This window comes from Hemitrygon akajei, chromosome 6 (genome assembly GCF_048418815.1).
Source record: "Hemitrygon akajei chromosome 6, sHemAka1.3, whole genome shotgun sequence".
Lineage (NCBI taxonomy): Eukaryota > Metazoa > Chordata > Chondrichthyes > Myliobatiformes > Dasyatidae > Hemitrygon > Hemitrygon akajei.
Genome location: NC_133129.1, coordinates 151,129,458 through 151,142,325, shown reverse-complemented (window position 1 = coordinate 151,142,325; position 12,868 = coordinate 151,129,458). Strand labels below are relative to the sequence as shown.

General features: G+C 42.4%; 1 protein-coding gene across 2 annotated transcripts in view; it reads left to right on the top strand.

Annotated features, from left to right (window-relative positions):
- The window catches only part of LOC140729608 (DENN domain-containing protein 5A), a 156,671-nt gene that overhangs the window by 69,582 nt on the left and 74,221 nt on the right, over nt 1–12,868 (top strand). The gene's annotated exons all lie outside the window — the stretch shown is intronic.

Here is a 12,868-nt window from a genome sequence, read left to right as displayed (position 1 = left end):
GGCCTGCTTGAAGCAGGTGGGTACCTCGGACTGCCAAGCTAGAGATGAACAATATCAGTTGAACACTCCAGTCAGTTGAATAGCACAGGTCTTCAGTATTTGACCAGTTATCCTGTCTGGATGCTTTCCTAGGCTTCACCGTCCTGAAGGATGCTGTCAAGTTGGCCTCAAACTGAAATCACTGGATCATTGGGGCTGTGGAAGTTCATAAAAGTGCCTCCCATGTTTTGATGATCAATGCCTTTTATGCTTGCATTGAACTCGTCTGGGAGTGAAAACTTCTTGGCACATATGTCATTTGGTTTTACGTTGTTGGAGTTAATAGTATTCAAGCCCTGCCACAGTTTTCAAGCATCCTTCAGTGATTCAAGTTTGGTCTGGACTTGCCTCTTCCTATGTGAGATAGCTTTCTGGACCTCTTGTATTTTTTTTCATCACCAGACCTGACATGCAATACAAGTTTAGTGATCTTGGGTCTCCTGGGAATTTACAAGCCTGTTGTTTTAAGAGGGTTACTAGTTTTTAAAAGAACTTGCAAGATTCGGAGCATAAATTATAGCCAGCAATTTCACAAGTTAACAAGAGTCATTGTTCTTAATAATGAAACAACATAAAGATTGTTTCGTACACCTCATACTTTATTAACAAAATGTCTATCTATTAAATTAAACATATACAAAATAAGAAAGGGGATGTGCTGGAGGTTTTGAAAAGCATTGTTAGATAAGTCACTGGGATCGGATGATATATACCACTGTGGGAAGTGTGGAAGGAGATTACGGAGCCTCTTGCGATGACTTTTGTGTCATCAACAGGGATAGGAGAAGTACCGGTGCAGGATAGGATAGGATGCAGGTGCACATATTGTTCCCTTGTTCAAGAAAGAGAGTAGAACTAACCCAGGAAATTATAGACCAGTTAGTCTGACTTCACTGGTGGGCAAGTTTTTGGAGAAGATCTTGACAGGCAGGATTTATGAGCATTTGGAGAGGTACAATCTGATTAGGGATAGTCAGCATGGCTTTGTCAAGGGTAGGTTGTGCCCTACTAGCCTGATTGAATTCTTTGAGGATGTAACAAAACACATTGATAAAGGTAGAGCAGTGGATGAAGTGTATATGGACAGGGATCTGTTCTGAGACACCTCCTCTTTGTGATTTTTTTAATATATAAATCACCTGGATGAAGAAATAGAAAGATGGGTTAGTAAGTTTGCTGATGACATAAAGGTTGGGGTGTTGTGGATAGTCTGGAGGGTTGTCAGAGGTTACAGCAGGCCATCGATAGGATGCAGAACTGTGCTGAGAAGTGGCAGATGGACTTCAAACCAGATAAGTGTGAAGTGGTTCATTTTGGTAGGGCAAATTTGAAGACCAAATATAACATTAATGGTAAGACTCTTGGCAGTGTGGAGGATCTAAGAGATGTTGGGGTCCGTGTCCATAGAACACTGAAAGCTGCTGCGAAGGTTGACAGTGTTGTTAATGTAACACTTACCCAACAGGCTGGTATATGTCTAGGGGAAAAAGAAATCCAGCCACTCACCACCCCACCTCCCGTTCACGCAGGTGCTGTGAGAATCGAGTTTATGCCTCGCGCCCCCGCCGGCAGTATCAAACTCACAACAAATACCGGTATGACATACACTTTAAAGAGTTTACTAAAATTAAAAGAGTATTAGGCAGTACAATATATATATATATACAAGAAAAAAACAAAAGGCACCAACTTATCAAAGTTCAGTCAGTTTAGTGCACATCGGTGGAGCTCATCCAGCGAACCACTCGACTCCTCGGTGGTCGTCCTCTCGAAACTCCCACTTCGGACTCCCCGGTGGTCTCCCGAGCGCACGTCCTGCTTCCTCGGCGTCTCCCTCCGGACTCCTCAAGCCCGCGCAACCCCTCCCCCAAGGTCCCAGCCTCACAAAACACAATAACATTCCTCATTGATTAACAAGTGAATACAATTACCATATCAGCCATTCTAAAGTGAAACAATGGCGAGAGAAACTTTTAACAGACAAAGAAGCATTCCTACTCGTAACAAACCAAAGAAGCCCTTTTTAGTAACATACACAGGACATTGTACATTAAGAAGTTGTATGATGTGTTGGCATTTGTCAGCTATGGGTTTGGGTTCAAGAGCTGTGAGGTAATTTTACAGCTATATAAGACCTTGGTCAAACCCCACTTGGAGTACTGTTCAGTTCTGGTCACCTCACAACAGGAAGGATGTGGATACTATAGAGTGAGTGCAGAAGAGATTACAAGGACTTTTCCTGGATTGGAGGGTGTACCTTATGAGAATAGGTTGAATGAACTTGGCCTTTTCTCCTTGGAGTAACAGAGGATGAGAGGTGACCTGATAGAGGTGTATAAGATGATGAGGGACATCAATTGTGTGGATGGCTAGAGGCTTTTTCTCAGGGCTGAAATGGCTAACACAAGGGGGCATAGTTTTAAGGTGTTTGGTAATGGGTCTGATGGAATGTTGGGTAAATTTTTCACACGGAGATTGGTGGGTGCGTGGAATGCACTGGCGGTGCATTAGGGTCTTTAAAGAGCCTCTTAGATAGGTACATAGAGCTCAGAAAAATAGAGGGCTATGCGCTAGGGAAATTCAAGGTAGTTTCTAGAGTAGGTTACATGGTCAGCACAACATTGTGAGCCGAAGGGCCTTTAATGTGCTGTAGATTTCAATGTTCTATTACATCTGAGATTACTGCAGAATGAGAATTTTAAGACTAATTCTTTAAAAACCTGATATGTTAATGTTATCTACATAGAGCATTTAATATACTTTTGTTCAGGTGGGTTTCAGGATTATTGCTATGGATGGGAACATTCTGGGTAGTGAGAGAGCTTCTGGGACATAAAGTGATGAGAGTTTTGATAAAGCTGTTGGGTTGGATGCTTTTAATGCATAATTCATGCTTTTATGTGTTCTGCAATGTTTGCTGGTATACATTTTATCACCATTTGAAGTGGGTATTTCTGAATAGTGTGTCTGTATTGTAGATGTCTGTCAAAAGTCAAGTTTATTGTCATATTGTCACAGTGGTGCTAGAAAGTTTGTGAACCATTTAGAATTTTCTCTATTTCTTCATAAATAGACCTAAAATGTGATCACATCTTCACACAAGTCCTAAAACTAGATAAGGAGAATCCAATTAAATAAATAACACAAAAACATTATACTTGTTCATTCATTTATTGAGAAAAATGATCCAATATTACATAGCAAACACGAGGAAATCTGCAGATGCTGGAAATTCAAACAACACACACAAAATTCTGGTGGAATACAGCAGGCCAGGCAGCATCTATAAGGAGAAGCACTGTCGACGTTTCGGGCCGAGACCCTTCGTCAGGACTAACTGTAAGGAAAGATACTAAGAGATTTGAAAGTAGTGGGGGGAGGGGGAAATGCGAAATGATAGGAGAAGACCGGAGGGGGTGGGATGAAGCTAAGAGCTGGAAAGGTGATTGGCGAAAGTGATACAGAGCTGGAGAAGGGAAAGGATCATGGGACGGGAGGCCTCGGGAGAAAGAAAGGTGGGGGGAAGCACCAGAGGGAGATGGAGAACAGGCAAACAACTAAATATGTCAGGGATGGGGTAAGAAGGGGAGGAGGGGCATTAACAGAAGTTAGCAAAGTCAATGTTCATGCCATCAGGTTGGAGGCTACCCAGCCGGTATATAAGGTGTTGTTCCTCCAACCTGAGTTTGGATTCATTTTGACAGTAGAGGAGGCCATGGATAGACATATCAGAATGGGAATGGGACGTGGAATTAAAATGTGTGGCCACTGGGAGATCCTGCTTTCTCTGTCGGACCGAGCTTAGGTGTTCAGCGAAACGGTCTCCCAGTCTGCGTCGGGTCTCACCAATATATAAAAGGCCACACCAGGAGCACCGGACGCAGTATACCACACCAGCCGACTCACAGGTGAAGTGTCGCCTCACCTGGAAGGACTGTCTGGGGCCCTGAATGGTGGTGAGGGAGGAAGTGTAAGGGCAGGTGTAGCACTTGTTCTGCTTACAAGGATAAGTGCCAGGAGGGAGATCGGTGGGAAGGGATGAGAGGGACGAGTGGACAAAGGAGTCGCTTAGGGAGCGATCCATGCGGAAAGCGGAAAGGGGGGGGAGGGAAAGATGAGCTTGGTAAATGGTGGTGAGGGAGAAATCCAACGGGATCCCACTACCAAGCACATCTTTCCCTCTCCCCCCCCCCCCACTTTCTGCTTTCTGCAGGGATCGCTCCTTACGCGACTCCCTTATCCACTCGTCCATGGCCTCCTCTACTGTCAAAATGAATCCAAACTCAGGCTGGAGGGAGAACACCTTATACACTGGCTGGGTAGCCTCCAACCTGATGGCATGAACATTGACTGCTCTAACTTCTGTTAATGCCCCTCCTCCCCTTCTTACCCCATCCCTGACATATTTAGTTGTTTGCCTGTTCTCCATCTCCCTCTGGTGCTTCCCCCCCCCCCCCCCCCCACCTTTCTTTCTCCTGAGGCCTCCCGTCCCATGATCCTTTCCCTTCTCCAGCTCGGTATCACTTTCGCCAATCACCTTTCTGGCTCTTAGCTTCATCCCACCCCCTCTGGTCTTCTCCTATCATTTTGCATTTCCCCCTTCCCCCCCCCCCCCCCACTACTTTCAAATCTCTTACTATCTTTCCTTTCAGTTAGGCCTGACGAAGGGTCTCGGCCCGAAAAGTCAACAGTGCTTCTCCTTATAGATGCTACCTGGCCTGCTGTGTTCCACCAGCATTTTGTGTGTGTTGTTCCAATATTACATATACTTTTCCCAACAAGTACTTGAACCTTTGCTTTCAGTAACTGGTGTGACTCCCTTGTACAGCAATAACTTCAACTAAACGTTTCCAGTAACTGTTGATCAGTCCTGCACATTGGCTTGGAGGAATTTTAGAGCATAATTCCTCCTTAACAAACTGCTTCAACTCTGGGATGTTGGTGGGCTTCCTTGCATGAACTGCTTGCTTCAAGTCATTCCACAACATTTCTATAGGCTTAAGGTCAGGACTTTGACTTGGCCATTCCAAAAAGTGAGATTGCTTCTGCTTTAACCATTCTTTGGTAGACCTGCTTATGTGTTTAGGGTCATTGTCTTGCTGCATGACCCACTTTCTCTGAGCTTTAGTTCACAGATGTATACACTGATATTTTCTTGTAGAATGTGCTGGTACAGTTCAGAATTCATAGTTATCAATGATGTAAGGCAGGCCCAAACCATGACACTGCCACCACCATGTTTCACAGATGGGATGACGTTCTTATGCTGGAATGCAGTGTCTGCTTTTCATCAAATATAACGCTCCTCATTTAAGCCAAAATGTTTTATTTTGGACTTGACTGTCCACAGAACATTCTTCCAATAGCCTTCTGGCTTATCCACGTGGTCTTTAGCAAAATGAATGGGCAGCAATGTTCTTCTTGGAGAGTTTTAGCTTTCTCCTTGCAATCTGGCCACGCACACCATTACTGTTCAGTGTTTGCCTAAACACTGGCATTGGTCAATGCAAGAGAGGCCAGTAGCTCCTTGGATGTTACCCTGTGGCTTTTTGTGTCCTCCGGGAATATTACATGCCTTGCTCTTGGAGTGATTTTTTTGTTGTTGTTGGTTGACCACTCCTGTAGAGAGTAACAATGGCGTTGAATTTCCTCTATTTGTATACCATCTGCCTGACTGTGGATTGGTGGAGCCCAAACTCTTTAGAAATTGTTTTTGTATCCTTTTTCCAGGCTAGTGTGTTAACATGACAACTTAATTTTTCTGAGGTCTTCAGCAATCTCATTTGATCAAGTCATGGCTCACTTCCAAAAACCTGTATAGTGAATATCAGCATTTGATTGTGAAGACACAGGTTTATGTTCTTTAAATAGGACAAGGCCCTCCAACCAAACATTTCCAGTAACTGCATATTGGGTTGAAGTTATTGCTGTACAAGGGGGTCACACCAGTTACTGAAAGCGAAGGCCCACATACTTTTTCCAACAAATGCATGTAATATTGGGTCATTTTTTCCAATAAATAAATGAACAAGCATAATGTTTTTTGTGTTTATTTAATTGGGTTCTCTTTTATCTAGTTTTAGTACTTGCATGAAGATACGATTACATTTTAAGTCATTTATGCAGAAATAGAGAATTCTAAAGAGTTCGCAAACTTTCTATCACCAATGTACATATGTACAAGTGAGATTAAAAACTCGCAGTAGCATCACAGGTATATAGCATCATAGAGGCAGCATTTACATCAAAGACAAATAAAAAATACACACAATTTTTACAAGAAAACCTGATTAAAACAAAAAGCAATGAAGTCCATTTTAGTGCAAGATGGTTGAGGTGGGCATAGTGTTAGTAAACTGTAGTAATAGGATTTTGCTAATTGGTTTAAGAACCAGTGGTTGGAGGAAAGTAGTTGTTCTTCAACCAGGTGCTGTGGATTGCAGGTTTCTGTATCTCCTGCCTGGTAGTAGTTGCAAAAAGGTGTCATGTCCTCCATGGAATATGGGGATCTTTAATGATAGATGTTGTCTTCTTGATTCCCAGGTGGAGAGGGCTATGCCCAAGCTGTATTGAGCAGAATCCATTGCTCCCTACAGCCTGTGTTCCTGCACATTCCAATTGCCATACCAGGCCATGATGCAAACAGTAGACATTTATTAGTGTTTGAGTAGCCATACCTCCTTAACCTCCAAAGGAAGCATAGACCCTGGTGTACTTTCCTAATGATTGCACTAACATATGTGCTGGGCCAAGGACAAGTCTTGTATGTTAACAAGTAGGAATTTAATGATGTGTTCATGACATATTTTCCACAATGGACTTGCAACATTGATAAGTCAACAACACATTATTGAGATTGCTGCTGTAATATTGAGCTGAACATATTGAATTAACTTGACGTTATTTCTTACATCCTTGGTACACATGAGTAAAAATATTTACATTGCGCCTCTGTCTAAATATGCAATGTGTAATTTAGAGTAATTTATAATAAATAGCATGTACAACAGCATAGTCAATATAATATAGAAATACAGTTGTATCAGCATGAATTAATCAGTCTGATGGCCTGGTGGAAGAAGCTGTCCTGGAGCCAGTTTGTCCTGCCTTTTTATGCTGTAGTGCTATTTCCCAGATGGTAGCAGCTGGAACAGTTTGTAGTTGGGGTGACTTGGGTCCCCAGTGATCCTTCGGGCTGTTTTTACACACCTGTCTGTAAATGTCCTGAATAGTGGGAAGTTCACATGTACAGATGCACTGGGCTGTCCACACCAGTCTGCAGAGTCCTGCGATTAAGGGAAGTACTGTTCCCATATTAGGCAATGATGCAGCCAGTCACAATGCTCGTAATTGTGCCCCTATAGAAAGTTCTTGGGCTTTGGGGGCCCATTACCAAACTTCTTCAACCATCTGAGGTGAAAGAGGCGGTGTTGTGCCTTTTTCACCACACAGTCAGTATGTACAGACCACGCGAGATCCTCAGTGATGTGTTTGCCGAGGAACTTTGAGCTGTTCACCCTCTCAACCCCAGATCCATTGATGTTAATAGGGGTTAGCCTATCTCCATTCCTCTGGTAGTCCACAACCAGCTCCTTTGTTTTCACAACACTGAAGGAGAGGTTGTTTTCTTGACACCACTGTGTCAGGGTGATGACTTCTTCTCTGTAGGCTGCCTCATTATTATTTGAGATTAGGCCAATCAGTGTGGTGTCGTCAGTAAAATTAATTAGATTGGAGCTGCAGATGGTGACACAATCATGGATATACAGAGAGTAAAGGAGGGAGCTTAAGACACAGCCCTGGGCACCTGTGTTGAGGGTCAGAGGAGCAGAGGTGAGGGAGTCCACTTATATCACCTGCCGGCAATATAACCAGTTGAACTGAGTGGGCCTCTTTTTTTTAAAAAACTTAATTGGTGTAACAAGAGGAAGTTTTGCCTGATATAAATTAATTGCGTAGTCCATCTTAAACTTTTGGTGACTCAGCCTTTGAAAACAAATGTTGAAATTTCTCCAGTGTTTCAGATATTCCGTCCAATGTGTTTGCTTTTTTTTGAGAAGCCTGGTTGTTCCAATAATTTCCCTAACATCTTTTGCATTCCTCTAACCACAAGATATTCTGATTAAGAACCATGACTTGAATCTGGCTTAAGAGCTTCTTCTATGATTGGATGTTGGCTGTTATTGTTGCATGCACCATACAGCTGTTGACAAAGGAAATTCCTTCCCAGTACCTCTCGATGAAAGTCATGTCTTAGATTTTCTAGGCTGTTTTCTCTGGTTAGATGGACAAGGGAGTGTGGCATTCCCTGACAGCAGCGAAATTCAGCTATAGACTATATATAATCTGTGATACAAGATATCACATGTTAGTTCACCTTTAGTTCCACTTTTGACAACTAAAGAATTATTCTCATTAATTAATTTTGATTCGACCAGTCTCTTCCCAACTGTGACCAAAAAAATTAAGTAAATGAACAATTCTAAAAGTTGACACATAGTATTTGAATACTGATAATTAATTTATCTTCTATAATGCTTGAACCTATTTAGAGTTTACAGAATTACTCTAATAACTTATGACATGAATTTCTAATTTAAGCTATCAGCTTCATAAAATGGCTCTGCAGTTTTGTTAAGAAACTGAGGATTTTATTAAAACCAAGATAATGATTAATTATCAACACAACTCAACACTAACATTATCTTCCTGAGACTAGACGCTGTAAATAAGTGCTTATCTAGTTTTTTTTACATCTGTGATGGTGTTAAATCGAGAATCACGGATTCTGCTGTTCAGTCTCCACTTCTCCAGCATGTGTGTTTGACGCTTTTTAAAAAAATGTATTGTGGACTGAAATCGAATCTACATTTGTTTCTGTTAATGGAATGAAGTATGTGAAATGTGAACATTTGGATGGCAAGCTGAATATTTAAAAAGACAACTGTACAGTGTAATATTTTAAAAAGAGCTGGATGAGATGAGATCTCTCCTAAAAGAACTACAGTACCTATTGTTTCCAGCCTTGATGCTCCTATACATCACTTGTGTACATAGTATACACTGAAAATTTAGAGAACCTTGTTAACAATATTTGGGGGATACCTGTGAAAAAATAGATGTTTGCCGAAGGTAATACAGTTGTGGGTGTATTCCTTCAAAAGCGCTACTGAGTGAGTAAAATTATTGTTATTGTGCTAGTGAACTTTATCCAATTAATATAAGGTTGACCAGTCAGATGAAACTAATGTTTGGTGATTTTTTTTTTCTCTCTCTAGCAACAATGAGCATCAAGAACTAGACAGGTGTGTCCAACTTGATGGGACTGTAGGATGTTATTATATATTTTTTAGTTTGCAGGACAAGGGTGAAAGCATTGAATGTCGTGGATCATGTGATGTGCATAGGAGTCACTGGACACATGTAGTGATGTCAAATAGCAGGCAACACATTGTGTTAAATTTTACCATGTATGTGAAGCCAACAAGAACGTTAAAGCTGATTTTTTTGGTTTTAATGGAAGACCTGAGATATCCAAATTCCTCCAGTGATGGGCCTTCCTTAAGTATTCATTGTTACTGCTAGTACCCTCTTCAACCCCCAGCTCACCATCATTCCAATGGCCTCAACCACAAATCCCTGCCTTCAAAAATCATTTGTCTCAATTATCTGATTTACTCGTTTCCTTTCTGTTCAAGACAGTGATTCAAGGGAAAGGAGTTCTGATTTTAAAAAAACTGACATTAATAGTGCTATTTGAATACAGTATTAAGATTCTGTATATGAGCTGAGGCAAAAATTATTAGTTTATTCATGTTCAGATGATGAATACAAGTACTTCTATGGAGTTTAGAATTAAATTTCAGAAAACTTTTCCATAGAAATGGTATTAGTGAGAGTCCTGAACAACATTGTTTTGCTTGAGGTGACAACATTTATCGGGAAATGTTACTAAATATCATGACAACACACACAATGCTGGAGGAACTGAGCAGGCCAGGCAGCATATATGGAAAAAGAGTTCAGTCGATGTTTTGGGCTGAGATGCTTCATTAGGACTGGGGAGGGGGGGGGAAGATGAGAAGTTAGAGCGGTAAGGTGGGGAACAGGGAGGAAGAAGTACAAGTTAGTAGGTGAGAGATGAAAGTGAGGATCAGTGAAGTAAAGAGCTGGGAAGCTGATAGATGAAAGAGATAAAGGGCTGGAGAAGAGGGAATCTGATAGTAGAGGATAGAAGACCATGAAAAGAGGGAAGAGCACCGGGGGAGGTGATAGGCAGGTAAAGAGATAAGGTGAGAGAGGGAAATGGGAATGGAGGAATGATGTGCGGGTGGGAGCAATTACTGGAAGTTTGAGATATTGATGTGCATGCCATCGGGTTGGAGGCTACCCAGAGAGAATATAAGGTGTTGCTCCTCCTCATAGTGACAGTAGAGGAGGCCATGGACTGACATGTGGGAAAAGGAATGGGAAGTAGAATTGAAATGGGTGGCCACCTTTTTGTGGGAGATCCTGCTTTTCCTGGCGAACGGAGCATAGTTGCTAGGTGATGCAGTCTCCCAATCTACGTTGGGTCTCTCCGATACACAGGAGGCCACACCAGGGACACCGGACACAGTAGATGATCCCAACAGGCTCACAGTTGAAGTGTCGCCTCACATGAAAGGACTGTTCGGGGCCCTGAATGGTAGCGAGGAGGAGGTGTAGATGCAGGTGTAGCACTTGTTCCGCTTGCGAGGTTAAGTATCAGGAGGGAGTTTATGGTGAACCCACTGATTCTCACAGCTACCTGGACTATACTTCCCACCCTGTTACTTGTAAAAAGGTCATCCCCCTTCTTCAGTTCCTTCGTCTTTGCTGCATTTACCCTCAGGATAAGGTTTCTCATTCCAGAAAGAAGGAGATGTCATCCTTCAAAGAAAGGGGCTTTCCTTCCTCCACCATCAGCTCTGCCCTCAACCACATCTCTTCCATTTAGTGCATGTCTGCCCTCACTCCATCCACCCTCCACTCTACCAGGGATAGAGTTCCTCTTGTCCTCACCTACCATCCCATGAGCCTCTGTGTCCAGCACAAAATTATCCGTAACTTACGCCATTTCTTGTGGGATCCCACCACCAAGCACATCTTCCCCCACCCCCCAGATTCTGCTTTCTGCAGGGATCGCTCCCTATGTGACTCGCTTGTTCCTCATCCCTCCCCACTGATCTTCCTCCTGGTACTTATCCTTACAAATGGAACAAGTGCTACACTTGCCCTTACACCTTCCCCACTACCATTCAGGGCCCCAAAAAGTCCTTCCAGGTGAGGCGACACTTCACCTGTTAGTCTGGGGTCATCTACTGTATCCAGTGTGGCCTCTTCTATATCAGTGAGACCCGACATAGTTTGGGAGACCACTTCGTTGAGCACCTATGCTTAGTCTGCCAGAAAAAGCAGGGTTTCCTGGTGCCTCCCATTTCAATTCTACTTCCCATTCCCATTCCAACATGTCAGTCCACCTCCTCATCTCCTGCTGCGATGAGGCCAACCTCAGGTTGGAGGAGCAACACCTTGTACTCCTCCCCCTTCCCTTTCTATCATGGTCTTCTCCCCTCTCCTAACAGATTTTCCCCTTCTCTAGCTCTTAATCTCTTTCACCTATCAGCTTCCCAGCTCTTTACTTTGCCCCTCCCCTGGTTTCACCTCTCCCCTACCAACTTGTACTACTTCCTCCCCTCCCCCCCACCTTGATCTGGCTTCTCATCTTTTTTTCCAGTCCTGAAGAAGGGTCTCGACCCAAAATGTCAACTTGTTTACTCTTTTCCACAAATGCTGCCAGGCCTGCTGAATCCCTCTAGCATTTTGTGGGTGTTGCTTGGATTTCCAGCATCTGTAAATTTTCTCTTGTTGTGCTACTAAATATCATGATATCAGAAAGCAAAAATTCTGAACACAAGTTGAGTCTTGTATAAGTACTATAATGATGAATCTTTATACAGGTGGAAACACGAGTGCAGCAGCTTTTGAATCTGATTGATGTTGAACTGTAGAATATCTGGACCACAAAATATGGCCCTGTGGTCAAAATATGGAGATGTACTTGGTGGTGGGATCCCACTGGAGATGGTGGAAGTTACAGAGAACTTAAGGCATAGTTTTTGGGCCTTATTTTCAAAAAATTTTAAAATTCCTGCTTGGAGCAATGGTTGGAGTGCACAGCTGCTTTTATTTATATATATATATATATAAAAAAAAGAGGGAATAAGGATTCGGAGAACAGTCATAACTCGTGGTTTCTATAAGGTGGAAGTGTTGTTGGCTGAATTTGCAAAAGATGCACTCGTAGGTTAATTAGCTGAATATCTTAGTTAATTTTAGTCTTGGTAGGACCTTAGTTACGATTAGCATAGATCAGAGTCAGGTTTTTTATCACTGGCATGTGACATGAAAATTGTTAACCTAGCAGCAGCAGTTCAATGCAATACATAAAAATATAGAAGAAAAAAACAATAATAATAAATAAGTAAATCAATTACAGTATATGTATATTGAAGAGATTAAAAATTATGCAAAAAACAGAAATACTGTCTATTTTTAAAAAAGGTGAGGTAGTGCCAAAGGTTCAATGTCCATTTAGGAATCGGATGGTAGAGGGGAAGAAGCTGTTTCTGAATCGCTGAGTGTGTGCCTTCTGCCTGATGGTACAGTGAGAAAAGGGCATGTCCTGGGTGCTGGAGGTCCTTAATAATGGACGCTGCCTTTCTGAGACTTTGTAGGTACTTTGTAGGCTAGTACACAAGATGGAGCTGACTAGATTTATAATCCTCTGCAGCTTCTTTCGGTCCTG